We start from the raw sequence: 19,384 nt of genomic DNA on the forward strand, positions 1-19,384 counted from the left end.
TTCATGGAACAATTTGAGGAAGATTGGTGTTGCTTCTTCTCCACTAACAATCTATCCAGTCCTGGGCTTTTGTCTGTTAATAGGCTTTTGATGGTATCTTCAATTTTATTGCTTGAAATTGATCTGTTTAAAATTTCTAGTCCTCCTGATTTAATTTGGATAGGTTATATGTATCTAGAAATTTATTGATATCTTTTCTATTTTGTTACAATATAAATTTTCAAAGTAGTTTTGTATTATCATGCATGTTTCAGTTATGCCCATCATGATATTTCATTTTTCATCATAAATTCTAGTAATTTGAGTTTTCTCTTTCTCTTCATTAGCTTGACTAAGGATTTATCACTTTTGTTCATTTTTTTCAAAGATCAACTTATTGTTTCATCAATCTTTTGATTTTTTTGTTTAAATTTCATGAATTTCAGCTGATTTTAATTATTACCTGCCTTCTACTGCTTTTGGTGTTGATTTGTTCTTCTTTTCCTACAGCTTTGAGATGTAATGTTACACTATTTATCTGACGACATTCTATCCTTTTAATGAATGAGTTCAATGAAATGAACTTTTCTCTTAGCATTGCCTTTGGTGTCCTAGAGATTTTGATATGTTGTATCGCTATTCTCATTAACCTCTAAGGTTGTTTTTTTTTTTAATTTCATCCCTGATTTATTCTGTTATCCATTTGTCATTCAATAGCATATTATGTAGTCTCCATGTGTTAGAGTGGCTTCTGTTTTTTTTTTTTTTTTTTCTCTTTGAATTTTAGTTTCATTCCATTGTGATCTGGTAAAAAGCAACATATTATCTCTATTTTTTTTTCATTTGCTAAGAGTTGCTTTGTGGCCTAAGATTTGGTCTATTTTTGAGACAGTCCCATGTTTTGCTGAAAAGAAAATGTAGTCAGTCATTGATGGATGAAATATTCTATATATGTAGGTTAAGTCTGAATTATTAATTTTTTTTTTTATTCCTATAGCTTCCTCACTTAGTTTTTGTTTGGAGAATTTATACAGCAGTGAGAGAGGTGTGTTAAAGACACCCAGTATTATTTTGTTGTGATCTATTTGGTTCTTGAAATTGAGAAGGGTTTGTTTATATGCATACATGATCTATTGTTTGGGGAATAAACATTTATGATTCTTATGTCATTTTGGTGTATAATTACCTTAAGCAGTATAAAATGTCCATCTTTGTCCCTTCTGATTAACTTTGCTTTGAAGTCCACTTTCTCTGATATGAGGATAAAACTGCCCTGATTGTTTATGAGATCCAAGTGAATAAGTTTTTTTTTTTTTTTTTTAATCCTTTTACCTTCAGTCTGTGGATGTATTTGCCTATGAAGTGACTCTGTAGGAGAGAGAATTCTCTTGGGTCTTGTTTTTTAATTTAATCTGCCAGTCTATATCTTTTGATTGATGAGTTTAGGCCATTTACATTCAATGTTATTATTGAGAAATTATTCTTATCTCCTGTCATTTTGATTTGTTTCTGGTTTTTAATTTGAATTAGTCTCTCCTTTGTTTGACTATTCTAGTGGAGTTCTTCCCTTTACTGGTTTTAAATTTTTATTTTTCTTGGCTTCTTCATGACATATTTTGTTGAGTATGTTTTGTTGAGCAAGCATTCTAGTTGTGAATTCTTTTGACTTTTGTTTATCATAGAAGGATTTTATTTCATTGTCAATCTGAAGCTTAATTTTGTGGGTACAGTATTCTTGGTTGGCATCCATTCGCTTTTAGAGCTTTGAGGGTCTGAATGGAGAAATCAGCTTCAATCCAGACTGATTTCCCTCTAAATGATATCTGTTAATTTTTTCTGTCAGTCTTTAAAGTTCTATACTTTTTCTGTATGTTATACAATTTCATAATAATGTGCCATGGCATGTGTATGTAGCAATTTTGGGTACTTGGGGTCCTATAAGTCTCCCAGATCTTATTTCTCATCATTTCATTCTTTAGATTTGAGAAATTTTCTGATATGATTTTATTGAACAGACTGTGTTTTTTCTTTTTTTTTTTTTGGTTTGTATCTCTGAGTCTTCATCTATCCCAATAAATCTTAAATTTGATCATGTTAGTTTATCCCATATTTCTTGGAAGTTCTGTTCATGGTCTCTTAATATTTTTTCTCCAAGGTCAACTTTGTTTTCAAGGTTATATATTTTGTCCTCATTTCCTGAAACTCTGTCTTATAAGTAGTCTACTCTTTTGTTAATGCTTTCCACTGAATTTTTAATCTGGTTTATTGATTTCTACATTTTGAGGATTTCTGCTTGATTTTTTTTTTCAGAATCTCTCTTTAGTGAAGTGATCCTTCACTTTCTATATTTTCTCTCTGATTTTACTCCTTACATTGTCCTTTACCTCATGGATTAGTTTAACTCTGTGCATTCTAAATTCCTTCACTGACATTTCTTCCACTGGTTGTCAATGATTTCTGCTATTGAAGTCTCTTGGTTTATTTGGGGCAATTTGTTCCCTTGCCTTTTCACATTGTTTTTTTGTCCACCCATATAACAGTATGGATGTGAGACAGTAGAGTTTCTACCCTGTAGACTTGTAGTGTCCCTGAAGGTTTCCAGAACCCCAATATTTAGAGAGAGACAACTAATAACAACAACCAATGAAATAATAACATTCAACCAAACAGTTCCTTCTATGATGTCTATAATGTTGTCACAATAAACAGAAATGATAGGAACTGTTATAAAAATAGTAAGTTTGGAAAAGTGTTTACAATTTTGAATGGTGGACAGGGATAAAAGTGGGGTGATGTAGGATGTGATGATTATGAGGAAGAGGAAAGAAGATAAAAGTAAAAATTTAAAGAAAGGATGAAAGAACAATAGATTTACTGTTAGCAGTAGAGAAAGAAATTCAAAGGAAACATAAGTGAGAGAAATATATATATATATATATATATATATAAATTTTTTTTAAATTACAAATAATTTTTTTTTAGAAAGAGAGTGAGAGAGAAAGAGAGAATTTTAATATTTATTTTTTAGTTCTTGGCAGACACAACATCTTTGTTTGTATGTGGTGCTGAGGATTGAACCCAGGCTGCATGCATGCCAGGTGAGCGTGCTACCACTTGAGCCACATCCCCAGCCCACAAATAAAAAATTTAAAAAAATTAATAAGATTTGAAATATACTAATCAAACATCCTACTCCTCAAAAAACTGATCCATGAAAATAACTGCCATTAAAAGTTCGAGAAATGAGAAAAGAAACTAATATGAATATGTGTAAGTGTCCATGAACCATTAAGGTTGCAATTAAACAGAGAAAAAGAAGGGGAAAAAAAGTTCTCCATGAAAAGTTAAAGAAGTTTTTCCATTGGAGTTCAAAAGAGTCTCAGCTTCCCTTCTCAGCAGTGATAGGTTGGGTCATCTTGAATGTGATGCTTCGCCCTTCAGATTTCTAGGTTGAGAGACCTAATGCTGTAGGCATCATTCCTGGAGCAGGGTTTAGGCTTAGGTAGGCTCCAGGTTCTTCACTGGTTGACAAATGGTCTTAATATTTTAAATCAGTGCATCTCCAGGACTTATCAATTGCCAGTTCATGGTGAAAGAACTAGGGAACTCCTCTGGGTTCCACTCATGTGGTGGAGGAACCAATTCTTAGTCCACTCTATCACCTGAGGATCCCATGTTTCCTGGTGCTGGGTTCAGTCTCCAAACTCAATCTCTCCCACCTGTGCCCTTTTGAATTCCTGGCCAGAGGCATCTCTCAGATGGTCCTGAAAGCAGCCTGATTAGAGGGGGAAAGGGAAAGCCCAATGGGTTTCTGTGACCAGTTGTCCCCTGTGTAAACCTCTCTTCACGTTTTGATTTTCTCCTGGTCATTTAGGCTACTTTATGTCATGAATTATGGGTTTGCCAGGTCAGTATTTCAGGCCAGATTTGGGTTTTCCAGAAATCAGATCCCTCAATGGCCAACCTCCGCAATGTGGCAGCAAAATATTTTCTTCCTCTGTCCTTCATACACCACGGGGAGAGATATGGTTTCTTTCCTGTACAAGGCTATTGTGCAGTGCACCTTTCGGTTTAGTTGGTCAGTATGTCTGATCTCTAAATTCTCTATACCAAGACAAGTCTCAGCCCTCCTAAAAAATGTGAGTTCCTCTAATTCCCTTATCCCTCCTCTGTGGTCACAGAGGGACCGCTCTGGTTGGTGCCTCTTGCCACTGCAGCAGCTATGGTGCTGGATATTTCTTTCTTGTTTTATGACACCCAACCTTCTGAGTTCCCAATCTGTCTTTAGTGTCCAGTATTAAATTACAGTAAAGTCCTCCAACACTTTCTTTTTTCTTTCTTCTTCTTCTTTTTTTTTTTTTCTTGTTCACCCACCTTGCCGAGACCTTCCCTGTCTGCCTTGTTGGTTTCACACCATGGAGCAGCAGGAATGACCTTCTCTATTCCACCATCTTGAAAACACCTAATATTATTGTATCTATGCTATTTTGGTATAGAAGCATGAAAAGAAAGTCCAAAAGAAAATTCAATGCTTTCCAAGGACAGATGTTGCTTATAGGAGATGCAAATAAAATATTTTGTAAGTACAAAAAAAATCAAAGAAGTACCCCGACAAATTGTTTCATAGTGTAGAAATGTATAGTGACGATATGACAAATATTTCTGAAATTATAGACCCTCCCATGAGTATGTAAAAAATTGCAATTAAATTCATATTCATACCCAAGAAAATAACAAGATGAAATTTCATTGATAAAATAATTTTCTGGTCAATTAATAAATAATATTTTGCTCCAATGACATCTCCCAGCATTTTTTGATCATTACTGTATCAGCATGCATCATTTAATTCTGTGTACAGTTATCTCTCATCCATTTAAAATATTCTAAGTAAACATAGATAAAACATAGTGTTTCATCACCATATTCCCTGATTGTGGTATGAGGATGAACACACAACAGTGGATCAATAGAACAATAAGCAGCACAATGTGTTATTTATCTGTAAAAACTGTCAAGTATGTAAGCAATAACCCAGAAATTACAGACACATTTTTTTTTTACTTTCCATCAACATTGAAACAATGTCAAAAATAATCTCTTAAAATTATCAGTATGTTTCATTATTTTTTTAGAATAATAAGAATGTTTGTTAGGATATTTTTTTTTCTCACTGACCTGATCACTCCTTTAAAACTCAATATTATTGCCACACTTAAGAGGAAAAATCCTTATATCAGAAATATAAAGTATCATCACTCTCATCTCCGTCTCTCTTGGGTAAAAACAATCAACTGCCTGTTTAGAGCACATTTAAATGATATTAAGAATACTGAGTGATCTCCAGGGCCTCTGACACAATCCATAATCTGTACACATCCATAGACTCCCAGTCTTAAAAAAATAAATAAATAAATAAACTATGGTCCTAGTGATCAAATTCTTAAAATGATTTATCCTTCTTCAAAATTTAATTTTTTATATCACAGGCTTAAATAGGAATACCTTCTATTTAAACCAAAATAACAATTCAAACTTTAAGAATGCATTTAAATAAGAAGCAATATTCCAAGCCCTGGAAAACACTGATTTACCAATGGAACTCCCAGCAGCATTGCTAGGGGAACAGTGGGCAAGCACTTTAAAACCTATCCCATGCAGAACTAAGATGCATTAATTTGCTCATTGTTTATTAATATTAGCTGAGGCAAATAAAATATTCACCTCCATTTTCTTTTGCTTGCTTAAAGCCATTGGCATTTTTTTCTATTTCTTTTCCTGTTTCAATTTTTCAAATGTGCCATAGTTTTCTTGGATGAACTATTTCAAATTTACTTTTCTCCTGTAGAATCACCAAGTAGTTATTAACTTTATTGTTTGCTTTCATCCTTTGCTCAGGTTTCATTGAATAACTTGATATCAATACCTTATAAAATCTGTAACAGGTGACAATACATTCTAGAATGTTCTTTAAGAAACTCTATTTTACATTAGACTTAAAGGCAAGCTTGTGTTCCAAGATTGGCACCACAGAGTCATTATAAAGATATTGTATTGCTACTTTAATACTATATGATTATTGCTCCAAAGATCCACGTTCAAACATTTCCATGAAGGACTTTATATCTATATCAACCATGGATACCTGAATTTCTGTTCCAATACTCTTTTAAAATAGTTTTGTATTATTCCCCTAGATTAAGTTATACTTATTATAACAAGTCTGTAAAATAAATGTAACATAAATTGTACCTCATCCTACAAGACTCAGGATATTATATTTTTAGGATATGTATTTTACCTGATCTTATTTCTATTAAAATAAATTGAGCCTTTTAGTTTTGTGATTATTATTGATAACTTTTTATTTCAAATGAGATTCAGGTATGAAAATTTAAGTTATACAATGGGAAAAAGAAGGTTTTTAAAATGTCTCTTTGTATTACTGTTTTCATAATTTTCATTTTCTCCTGTCTCATCCTTAAGAAATCACACAAACCAACCTTATTTGGGTAGATTTCTCCTTCTGGCTACCAGCTACATTATTTTTTTTCCTTTTATTCTCAGTTTCTTAATGTGCAAAGAAAGTAATTAAATCATATTGCTTACAGATATGGTAATAATTACCAAATTCAAGAGAATTAGCCTAAAAAGTATATACAATATTAAGAGTGTAAGACAATGGACATAAATTAGGATAAATAATTTTAAACAGTGCTAATTATCCTAGGATTTTCCAGCTGAAATATAAAGTCACATTACATTGTAAGGCCCAACATTAACATATTTAAAAACATAACTGAAAGAATTCCCCACGCAAAGACACTTCGCCGGGAGAATTCCAATTTTATTGCAAAAAGCTGTGTGCTTATATAGAACTAAAGGGGAGATGGTAGGGCTTAGATAAATGGCAGGCCACCCGTTTATTGGCAAGTTCTTCCAGATATCAGTTCCCGCGCCCAGGAATTAGTTCTCATTGGGGCTAAGGTTCCCCGCCAGCGAGGTTTAAAATTGGCGCCGGTGGGAGAATTCACAAGGGCGGGAACTTTTCGCGCCACTGCAGAGAAGAAGAAGGTAGGAAGAAGAAGTCCTTAGACGCCATGTTGGGGTTTCTCTCTGGGGTACGGCTGCTGTTTACACTTTTCCCAACAATAACCTTCATATCTCCAAGAAACCTAATCCTTACTTTTCTTCCATCTGTAACTACCTCCATGGGTGGTCCACAAACCTCAAACAAGTCACAAGAAAGTTGTTGGAGTCCAGAAGTGAAGAACTCAAATTTTCATTTATTTCTATGTAAAAAAGAAACAGTAGATTTTATGCTCATGTGCCAGGTGCAGTATGCTCCTATCTTGTTATGGTTTGTATATGGTGGTTTGCATGTGTCCTCAACTTGTTCATTTGTGTGAGGCATGGTCCCCAGGGTGGTGACGTGGGACCTTTAAAAGGCATGGCCTTGTGAGAAGTAATTATGTCACTGGTGAGGCTGTTCTCAATAAGGATTAAAGGAGTTCTCCAGGACCACTGAGCTCTTTTGAGAGTGAGATCTTATAAAAGATTGACCCCTAAATTACTGTCTGCCTCCCGTGTCAAGATGTCTTTCTTTTTTCCATCACACAGTTTCATCATTTATCATGAGGCCCTTGCCAGAGTTGACACTATGCTATTTGGACTCTCACCCTTCAAAACTGTTATCTAAATAAACCTTGTTCTTTGTTTTTTTGTTTTTGGTTTGGGTTTTGTTTTTGTTTTGGATCTATCCAGTAGTACAGAGTCATAGTAACAAAACTAGCACAGGATTGGTACTCCCCAAAATACATAGACCAGTGGCACAGAATAGAAGGCAGAGACAAACTCACCTTAATACAGTTATCTCATACTAGATAAAGATGCCAAAAAACATACGTCAGAGAAAAAAGATAGCCTCTTCAACAAATGGTGCTGGGAAAAGTGGAAATCCATATGTAACAAAACAAAATTAAACTCCTATCTCTCACCCTGCACAAAAATCAACTCAAAGTGAATCAAGGACTTAGGCATTAGAACAGAGACCCTGGAGAAAAGATAGGCCTAAATCTTCACCATGTTGACTTAGGAACTGACTTTGTTAACAAGACTCCTAAAGCACAAGAAGTAAAATCAAGAATCAATAAATGGGATGGAATCAAACTAATAAGCTTCTTTACAGCAAAGAAAACAATAAAAATTGTGGAAAAAATCCTACAGAATAGGAGAAAATCTTTGCTAGTTGCACCTCAGAGCATTCATCTCTAGGATATACAAAGAACTCAAAAAACTTAACAGCAAAAAAAAAAAAATCAATAAATGGGCTAAGAAACTGAACAGACACTTTGCTGAAGAAATAAATTGATCAACAAATACATAAAAAAAGTTCAACATCTCTAGCAATTAGAGAAATGCAATCCAAAACTGCACTGAGATTTTATCTCACTCCAGAGAGAATGGCAATCATCAAGAATATAAGCAACAATAAATGTCACTGAGGATGTGGGGAAAAATGTACACTCACACATTGTTGGCAAAACTGCAAATTGGTGCAACCAGTATGGAAAGCCGTATTCAGATTCCTCAGAACACTTGGAATGGAACCACCATTTAACCCAGCTATCCCACTCCTCGGTTTACACCCAAAGTACTTAAATCGGAATATGACAGTGTTTATAACACATCAATGTTTATAGGAGATCAATTCACAATAGCTAAACTGTGATACCACTTAGGTGCATTTCAAAAAATGAATGGATAAAAAAAATTGTGGTATACATGCACAATAGATTATTACTCAGCCTTAAAGAAAAGTGAAATTATGGCATTTGCTGGTAAATGACTGGATCTGGAAAATATTGTGCTAAGCAAAATAAGCCAATCCCAAAGAAACAAATCCAAATGTTTTCTCTGATATGAGGATGCTAATTCACAATAAAAGGGGAGAAAGAATATAGGTACTTTGGACTAAACAGAAAGGAATGAATGGAGGGAATGAGGTATCACAGTGGAAATGATAGTAGAGTGAATTGGACATTATTACCATTTGTGAATATATGATTACATAACTTGTGTAACTTTACATCATGTATGACCAGAGGAATGAAAAGTTACACTACATTTATGTACAATGTATCAAAATGCATTCTCTTGTCAAGTATTACTAATTATAACAAATTAAAAAAAAATTAAATAAAAAATAAACTTTTGTTCTTACAAAGTTAGAGGGCCTGAGGAATTTAACATAGTAACATGGAATTATACATATCTGAAAGAATGAATTTAAATGAGTTGGTGTATTTATTATTATAAACCCAACAGTGTGGCATTGATGGATGGATGAACACATCAGTCAATAGAACAGCATACATAATCTGAATGTAGACCTGTATATTTATTGAACATATTTTAGTTCAACTTATTTTTAATTAAGGAGCAAAGGCAATTCATTGGACAAAAGACAGTCTTCTTAAAGTAATCCATGCCTGAATCACACATATTATGAAAAACATAAACACAAAATGGATTATAGACTTAACTAAAAACATATAGGGAAAACATAAATAATCTTCAAGATATATAGGACTTAATTCCAAAAGCAATGATACATAAAAATATTGAATAATTCAACTTCATTAAAATTTAAAACCTCTTTTCAAATGATAATTTTAAAGACAATGAAAAGAGAAGCTATAAACTGGAAGACAATGTTTATAAACTATATATTTACGCAGAAGTTATATCTAAGGTTTACATATGTTATTAGAGATTTATCTAAGTTATGTTTTTAATAATTCTCAAAGTTTAACAATTATAAATCAAAGAAAATGATCCATTTAGAAAACCAGAAAAAAACATAAACACATACGAAAGATATTTAACTACACTAGTTATTAGGGCAATGCAAATTAGTCACAAAGATACCTATTAGAATGGCTTCATTTTTTACAAAAAAGTAGTGATAATAATAACTGCTTATGAACAAGGTAAAGGAACTGGATTATGTGCTACTGATAGGAATGTAAAATACTGTAGTGATTCACAAAAGCAGTTTTAAAATTCTTCTTAAACTAAGCATAAAATTATCACATTACTTAGCAATTCTTGAACATTTACCCCAGAGAACTGAAAATTTCTGTACACTCCAAATCATGTACATCCATGTTTTTAACTGTTTTGGTTATAATAGTCAAAATTTAGAAATGTCAGATGCCTTGTCATGGGTAAATTGTTTTACAAACTGTAGTACCCCTATACCAAAGAGCACTATCAGCAAATAAAAGGAGCAAAACATCCATACATACAACAAACTGAACTGTCCAGATAATTAGGCTGAGTGAAGAAAATTCACACAAGTTTAAATAACTTATGGTTTCAGTTATACAGCATTCTTGAAATGAAGAAATTAGAGAAATGGAGGAAAGATTATTGATTGCCAAAGTTTAAGTAAGAGAGGGGTGAAAGGAAAGGGGGTGTGATTTTCAAAGGATACATGCAGGACGATTGTAGCTTTAGGGAATTTTTAGTGTCTTGAGAGTAGTAAATGCGTAAAACTACACATGAGATCAAAATAATTGAAATAGTGAATCACTGTAATTGTCTATCAAAGGGTGAGTAGTTACAGGAAATAGAGTACCTATTCATAATTGAATAATATTCATTCATAAAGGAAATTGTATTCTGCCTTGTGCACCAACGTGGATAAACTTGGAAGAATTATGTCAAGTGAAATAGAAAGATTAAATACCACACAATCCCACGGATCTGTGGAATCTAAAAACTTTGACCTCATAGAAGTAGAGAATAGAATGGTAGTTATCAGAGGTTGGGTGGGCAGGAGCAGAATCAGGAGATGTTGGTTAAAGAATACACAATTAAGCAAGGTGGTAGGTAACTTAGTGAGACCCTGTCTCCAAATAAAATACCAAATAGGGCTGGGGATGTGGCTCAGTGGTCAAGTGCCCCTGAGTTCAATCCCAGGTATGCCCCCCTCCCCCAAAAAATAATAGCTATGAGAGACAATTCGTTTGTCAATCAGCTAGATTTAACCATTTCACAATGCATACATACTTGAAAACATCATGTTGTACATGACAGAATACATAATGCCATCAGTCGATTAAATAATCTTGCATAGAACTGAATATATACACCCACACAAATGATCATAGGAAATCTGAGAAATCTAAACAAGATCATTAGAGGGTATCAATGTCAATATTGTGTCATAGTAGTATAATGGTGTGTGTCCAGGCATGGGTGTGTGTATATAATATTTCATAAACTATAAATTTTTGCATATGTATAGTACATAGTGAAAATAGCTTTGGGGAAATTTAGTGAAGTCCATGATGCCGTTTAACTTTATTATTTCATACTGTATGTAATATGCAATCATCACAAAATACAAACGTTTAAAATGAACAGGTAATTTAAAGCAAAGGTAAAAGTAAAAACATTAGAAATTTAAAAAAGAATGTTACTATAGATGATATTATGGACTAATATGTGCGTCTCCTCTAAATTCAAATGTTAAAGTCCTAAAACTTCACTGTAATTGTATTCATTGTGAGGGCCTTCAAAGAGGTAATTGAGGTTAAATGAGGTCTTAAACCTTGAACACTAAGTCAAGAGAATAAATGTCTTTATGGTAAGAGGAAAAGGAAGCACCAGGAGTTCACAGACACAGGAAAATAAAAAAGTGGCCTCAGGAGAAACTGAATGTGGTGACACTTTGGTCTGGTCTTCTAAGGTTCCAGAGCTGGGATATAATAGAGTCTGAGAAAAAATATAATTCAAATTAAATCAAGGGAAAAAATAAAAATCACTCATAGCTACTTAAAATTTTGAAATAATATATATATATATATCTTCCTTAAAATAAGACAACAGATATGGCAGTATTATGAGAAATTTCAATTTGATATTTATTATGTAATTCAAATCATTGCCAACTTTTACAGATGAAAGGAAGAAAACAGCCTCAAACTTAAGAACATAGCAGCATATTCATTTCAAATCCAGGAACATAAGGTATGAGATATTATTTCAATAAAATATTCGCAAATATTAATGTAAATATATACAAATGTTGGCAAATAAAATCTAATAGCTTTAAGTATGTAAATATAACTTTGAGTTGGGTCTATCTCAAAAATGCAATTTAATTATTGATTTTTATTGGATCTTTTTAGTTATATATAACGTTAGCATTCTTTTTTTTTCTTTTTGGATTTTGAAATCTCTCAATGTTTGATTTATTTTTGTTATAAAGAACATTGTTGAAATAATCAGCAAATTCTGAATAAGATTTGTGGATTGGATATTTATAATGCACTATTTTTTTTATTTTGATCATTATACTATATGTAAAATAATTCCTTATTTTTGAGAATACAAATATTCAGCAATAAACAAGACATCATGCCTTCAACTTACAATTAGTTCAGAAAAAGAAACTTTATTATATAACTATATTTATATTTACTACAAAATGATAAAGTAAAGTTGATAAAATGTTAACATTTGGGAAATGTTTCATAGGAATTATTTGTACTTCCATTTACAAAACTTCAATAAATCTAAAATTGACAAAATACAACATTTCTGAAAAAAATGAATTTTTAAAATATTACTAACAAATAACAGTATACTCAATTTAAAAAAGCATGGATCTATATAGGTGAATTAAATGAATTAAATTGAAAGTTAGATGAACAATATTTGTATAGTCTCAAATTATTTCCCTGCAGAACACTAAATAATTACAAAGGGAAAATACAACATCACATAAGAGAAACGCAGCAGATACTACCTTTAGTAATCAATGTTATTATCATCAGAAATGGAGAAATTAAAAATATAGGTCTTGTGGTGATATTTTAAGAGAAAAAAATCACAGAAATGCTTCTGTGATACTTTTGCCCAAAACATAATCTGGTCTCAATCATAAAGAAAAATGCATCTTAGGCACATCCTACAAGAATTATTTTTTAAAAGATTTAAGGATATGAAGGTCAAGGAAAGACTAAGGAATGTTTGAATCTGAAAGTGTCTACAAAACACAACATTAAGTTCATTTCATGGATCTCTATTGGATCATTTTGTTACAAAGGGCAATATCAGGCAAGTAGCAAAACATGAAAAAAATCAGGATTAAGTGGTAGAAGGCATTATGATAGAATGCATTAGTATTGACTCTTTCTTTATGAAGGTTGTATTGTACTTACATAGCATGTCCTGACTGGTAGGAAATATTAAAGAAATCTTGAATGATGGCATATGTCAGCCATTTACTCTGTAATCCTTTAGTAGAGAAAAGGACTTTATACTGCTGCAACTTCACTATTATTTTTCAAGATTGCATAAACAAAGAGAAAAGGCAAAAAGCCCTAAGCAATTGCTTTTTCTCATCAGGAAAGAACTATAAGTCAGTACATTATTATTAAAACCATAAAAAAATTTAAAAATATAAGTTTCATTGCACTATAATTGTAATACATCAAAACATTAGTGACTATAGGAATTGGCATACCGAAATAATGTTGCCTAAATCTTGGGTCCATATTTGTTAATAATTTTTTGTAATACAAATAATCCACCACTAATGTGATGTTTAGATCCACCAAGGTAATATTGAGCACTTGGTTGTTTGAATGACATTTAAATGCTAGCATTTATACAATTTGAATATATATATTTCAATAAAAACTGGTTTACACTTCCACTTCAAATTTTGTTATAGATGCAAAGAAATAGTTTCATATTTTTAGAATTTCACCATACATGCATAATACAAACATATTTCCTTCAATAAAATTTTTAAAATATTATGCAATAGTCTTACAAATACTACAATATTATCTTTTATATCTACTTTTCCTTAAAATATTTGTGTATTCTTTTGATGCTCCCAAAAGTAGATGGCTTTCTAATAACTCTTAACGCAGATGCTCCAGTCAAGATTCAAATTTTCTTTTTTATGCTTTACTTTTCATATTGATATGTTTCTTTTCAATGATTATTTTCATTAATTAATTTCATATTTCTGTTTTCCCATGAGATTGTGTCTTCTACTGTGGGCTTGAAATCATTTTATAATATCATAAAATTGGTCTTGGATATTAATGACTGCCTTGTTTTAGTTTTCAACTTTGTTATGAAGGTCATGCAATTCCTGCTGAAGCAATGTGATTTCACTTTGGAGTTTAGATAATCTCTCTTCTCCAAAAGATTTCTGCTCTCTGATGTATTCATTCATTTTCCTTTGTTCATTTTGATACCTGTGCTCCATCCCCTTCATTTGGCATTTTGTTTGTTTTAGGTGTCTTTTTATATATTTTTTTGTTGTTGTTCTGAAACCAAAATCCTTACTCTGAGAGTATCTCTGACAGATCTTATTTTCTAGGTCTTTCTGGTTTTTATTGCAGTCTTTTTGAAAACTGTTGGGAAGGAATCTCACTACTTTTAGGTTAGATACATCAAAATTCTTCTCTTCCTGTGAACTGAAGCCCTCGTCTCTTACCTCTTTGGAAAGCAAGTTGTAGGTGTGTTTTGGTGGTTGACTTTCATCACAATGATGTGGAACAGCAGCCAGTCTGGCAGGGCATGATTTGACTTCTCTTTCCAGTCTTTCTGTGTTTTGTTTCTCAATCATCAGTGTAAAATTTTGCATTGCATTCTCCACTTTTGGGATATCAAACTCTTCATAATATTGAAATGTTGTTTCTGTGTTTCCTCATTTGGTTTTGTGTGTTCTTTGAAGGTTCTCATTCTTTCCTCTTAAAATCTCATTAATATCAAGGCATTTCTTTTTCTGGTTCTGGTATTTTATTGTATCTATTTCCAGTCTCATCATACAGATTTCATCCTTCATCCTGTGATATTTATGCAATAGCTGGTTCTCTGTCATATCACTAGTAGAAAACTGATAAACTTATTTCTCGCAATATTGAATTCTGTATCAAGTTTTCTAACAAGAAATTCAAGTTTCTTTTTTACTTCTTTATTGTATTCATTTTTTTTTGTAATACAAATAATCTTAACTGGTCCTTATTTTGCTCAAAAAACAGATAACCCCTTCTTCACTTCTCCTCCCTTTTTAACGCACATCTCAAATTGTAGAGTTTTTGTTCCTGTACTACATTTTCCTGATCAATCTCTGATTTCACTATTTTTGCTTCAGAATACTCCCTTTTTAGTTCACCAAGTTCATTTTCCAGTTTTGTGATTTTTTTTTTTTTGCATATAGTGAACACTGTGAGCACTGACAATTTTAAGGTTTTGTTATTCTTTGAAATGAAGAAACTACATTCAAAATTGTCAATCGGATAACAGAATTTGATTTAAGTGTCCTTGTTTCTTTCTTCTGTTTTAATTTACATAAAAAACAATCTTTGATTATGATAGTAGGCTTCATGTGCTTGCAGAGAGCATGTGGGTCCTGGGATACTGTTCATGTCCATTTACTCTCTGGTGTTTGACAGAACTCACAAGATACACAAGAAGCACACACCTCTGGATATTGCTCAAAGTCACTCTGTTGCTGTCTATTTTCAGTTCCTTCAAGCCTTTCCTGCTCTTCTGCTAATGACATGTCAAAATGTAACTCTGATTTCAGTGTCCACACTCCTTTCATCCATTTTACTTTTCGAGGAAGACAATATTTGATTTTGATGGTAAGCTTCATGTGTTTGCAGGAAGCATGTGAGTCCTGAGCTACCATGTGGGAATCTGGTGCATCTTCTACTTTAACCATCATCAACTTTCTTTTCCAACTCTTGTGCCATTATAGAGGTCCCACATCTACTCTATGTCCATTCCCTGTCGTCTTTGCTCCTTAATAGGACTCAACAGATAGACCAGAAGCACACAGCTCTGGATCTTGCCCAGAGACACTCTGCATGGTTTTGGCTTCCTTATTTGCATTGAGTGAAAGCTTTTTTTTTTTTTTTTTTTTTGCTTTTGATATTTTCTCCAAAGAGACACCAAAGTGGAGAGAAGTTTCATCTTTGGTGTTGTGAACATTTGGCTTGACACTATTTTCTAGAAGAGTTGCACCGGTTCCTCTTCCAGGTATTAGAGCCTTTATCAATGGTGTGTTGCCGACACAGTCACAGAGAAGGACACTGCATTTCCTCCTCTTCCCTAGAAAATCCACCAATTCTGGTGGCCACAGGTACAGGCAAAATGCTCCAAAGTGGCTTATTGGGCGCTCCAAGACTACGTATCCTTCAATGGTTAAAAAAAAAAAAAAAAAAAAAAAAAAAAAGCATGGAATATAATTTGCTCCAGTTCAATTGCCATTACTTCCCTTTTCCTTCTCCTCTTCCTGCCCCTATGTTCTTCCCTCTGTTCTACTGATCTTTCTGCTATTTTCTTAAGTTTTTTTTAATTAGTGCCTTGTGGATTTACATGATGGTGAGATTCCCTGTGGCATACTCATATATGTACATAAGAAATTTAGGTCAGATTAATTCCACTGTTCTTCCCTTATCCCATCCCTCCTTCCTACCTTTTAACCTACTTCGTACTCTCCACTATTAAAAATGTAATTTAGAGGGGTCAGAATTTAGCTTAGTGGTAGTGTGCTTGCCTGGCATGTGCGAGTTCCTGGCTTCTGTCCCCAATACTGCAAAAAAAAAGAAAAATGGAATTTGATAAGCAATGTAGAACAGTAAGACTCTCTGGGTTAAGAAAAAGAAACAGACTAAACCTCATTAGGCAAATATGGAATGGGTGAAAATTTTCTTTTGGAGGGATGAGGAAAATGTTCTAAAATTGTGACAGTTCAAAATATTGTGAACATAGTAAACATCATAGAATTTCATGTAAATTCAATATTCTGCAAATGAGATATAACTCAGTATAAGTTGTACTATCTAAGATCATAAAGAAACATATTGTACTAATTTATGTGATTGGAATTAGAAAAGAAAACTATTGTCAAACCAAAGGAGGAGATTGACTGTAAAGGGGCCCAGGTAACTTTCTGGAATGAGGAATTGTTGTTGTTGTTGTTGTTGTTGTTGTTTGTTTGTTTGTTTTGTTTTGTTTTTTTGGGGGTAGTCACATGGCCATGTAGAATCATACACACTTGAGTGAACAGTTGTATATTATAGGGAGAGCTAATCTTCCCTTAAATAAAAATATTCCAGGATTCCTTATTCAGGGACACTAAAAACATACTCCAAGCAATTGCACTAATTACATTTCAGGTAGAAACTTGTCCGAAAAACATTCCTATGAAGTAAGTTCACTTCTTTATTGTTGTTGGTTGACAAAGAAACAGGTAAACTGGGTGTGGTGGCCCACAGTTTGTAATCCCAGCACCCAGGAGGCCAAGGCAGAAAGATCATTGAGTTTAGAGCCAGCCTGGGCAGTTTAGCAAGTCCCTAAGCAACTTAGTGAGATCCTGTCTCAAAACAAAAAATTGTAAGAGCTGAAAATGTGGCTCAGTGGTTAAGCAAATCTGGATTCAATCCTTGATACTAAAAATGATTAAAAAAAAAAAAAACAAGGAAAGAAAAGAAAGAAAGGAGGGTAAAAAACAGGGAGGGAAATCAAGAGGTAAGGGGAGGGGAGGGGAGGGGGAAGAAGAAGGGAAGAGAGAAGAAAAAAGAAAATGAAAAAAAGAAGGAGGTAAGGAGAAACTTATTTTTCAAGATTTTCACAGTTTCACATCTATTAAGAAGAAGAAGATATAAGATTGAGAGATAATCAGTTTAGCTCTGCAGTCCACTATACTCTTTTGAACAGTTCTACTGGACAGCTAGCAACCTGCATATAGGGCTGCCAAAGTTGATAAGTGTGTGGCAGGACATGACTCTGGCAGGTCCTTGGCTTTGTTCATCATAATTTGGATTTTTATTCCAAATTGCTACTCCAAGAAACTCCTGCCAAACCTTATTGTTCTCCTGAGGAGGAAGGGATAGCTTCCTCTGCCTTTAAACATTCTAGCACCAAAACAACAACAAAACCCACAATCATTCTAGCACAGATTCAGTCAGGATGCATGTTCTTCATTGGAGTTGACCCATTTTAGAGGGAAATGGCTGTTCAAAGTGGCAGAATGATAGTGCAGTGCAAAATTGAGGACATAAACAATTGAGATTCCATCTACCTGGGCAGCAGCTGAGAGACCCTGAGAGGCAGCCCATTCTGGCTTTTATACCTGGGGTCAATCTGAGCATGTGGGCTAAGATGTGGAAGGACATTCTGTTTCTAGAGAGTGATTGGAACAGGACCTGGGCCATCCTAACCAGTTTCCTGCTGTCTCAAAATGTTGCCATCCCAGCCCACTCTACTTACTATTCCTGAAAATTGCAGATGAGAAGGGAAGGAGAACTGGGTTAGTTCATGGCCACCCAGAAAACGGCCTTGCATAAATCACCAATAAGGACATCATGATATTTGTCATTTCCACAAGGACTTTCTGTAAACGGAATTTCTTCAGGTGAGCAATAAAAGCACTATCACATTCTGTTCTTAGGAAGTATTTTATCTAAATTTTTATGTGGCACTAAAAAAGAGAAAGTGAAATATTGTATTTTACGTTTCTTTAAAAAAAAAAAAAAAAACAACTTCCTACCATGCTGCTTAATCTTTCTAACACACTAAAATTGCACATTAATAGGACAGGGAAGATAATATTTAATTTTTAAAATCTATTTTGTCATTTTATTTTATTGCTACTGAATGAATTAGTGAGTGGGTGCACAGAGTTTTGCAAGAGTACATTATTGGATTTATATGACCTCTCATGAGGTCACCAGTGAAGTGTTCTAGAGTTCTTTCTTTGACTCTCACCTACTTACATTTTAATATTTGCCTGAGATAAGAACACAACCAGAATGCTCATTGCATTTGCAGGAACAGAAACCTGAGCTGGTTGATGCTTGTCATTATGGAGTCGGGCCCTAAGCAGTTACTGCAACATCTGAAATGTTGTCAAGGATTGGTAAGAGAATACATCATGTGCACACACACACACACACACACTGCAAGTTAGTAGAGACCAATTTATTTTAAAATGGGTACAGAATTACAGAAGAATAGCAGTGGCCTTGAACAGGTGTACCTTATTTTACCTATCCATGTTATCTTTGTTAAGTTTCAGAACATGAGGGATTGAATGTTAATTCCTTCAGAGCCCTTCCTCCACCCTTATCAAGAACCTGCCCCTGCTCCAACCTGCTGCCCAGGAGCTTTAAGGTTATTAATGTGTCCTTGGCTGCTCCATGCTGCCCTTCCCTTCAGCCCACCTGTTTCCCACCTTTTGGCCATCCCACTGAGCATTTCCTAGTCCTAGTTAAATATCTAGTCGCTTATGTAGGAAGGAGAAAGATAAGGGGAAGAGGCAGGAGAACAAAGGAAGCCCAGGACACATAAAAAGAGCAGA

The sequence above is a fragment of the Urocitellus parryii genome, chromosome 7, assembly GCF_045843805.1.
Source record: "Urocitellus parryii isolate mUroPar1 chromosome 7, mUroPar1.hap1, whole genome shotgun sequence".
In the NCBI taxonomy this organism is placed as follows: domain Eukaryota; kingdom Metazoa; phylum Chordata; class Mammalia; order Rodentia; family Sciuridae; genus Urocitellus; species Urocitellus parryii.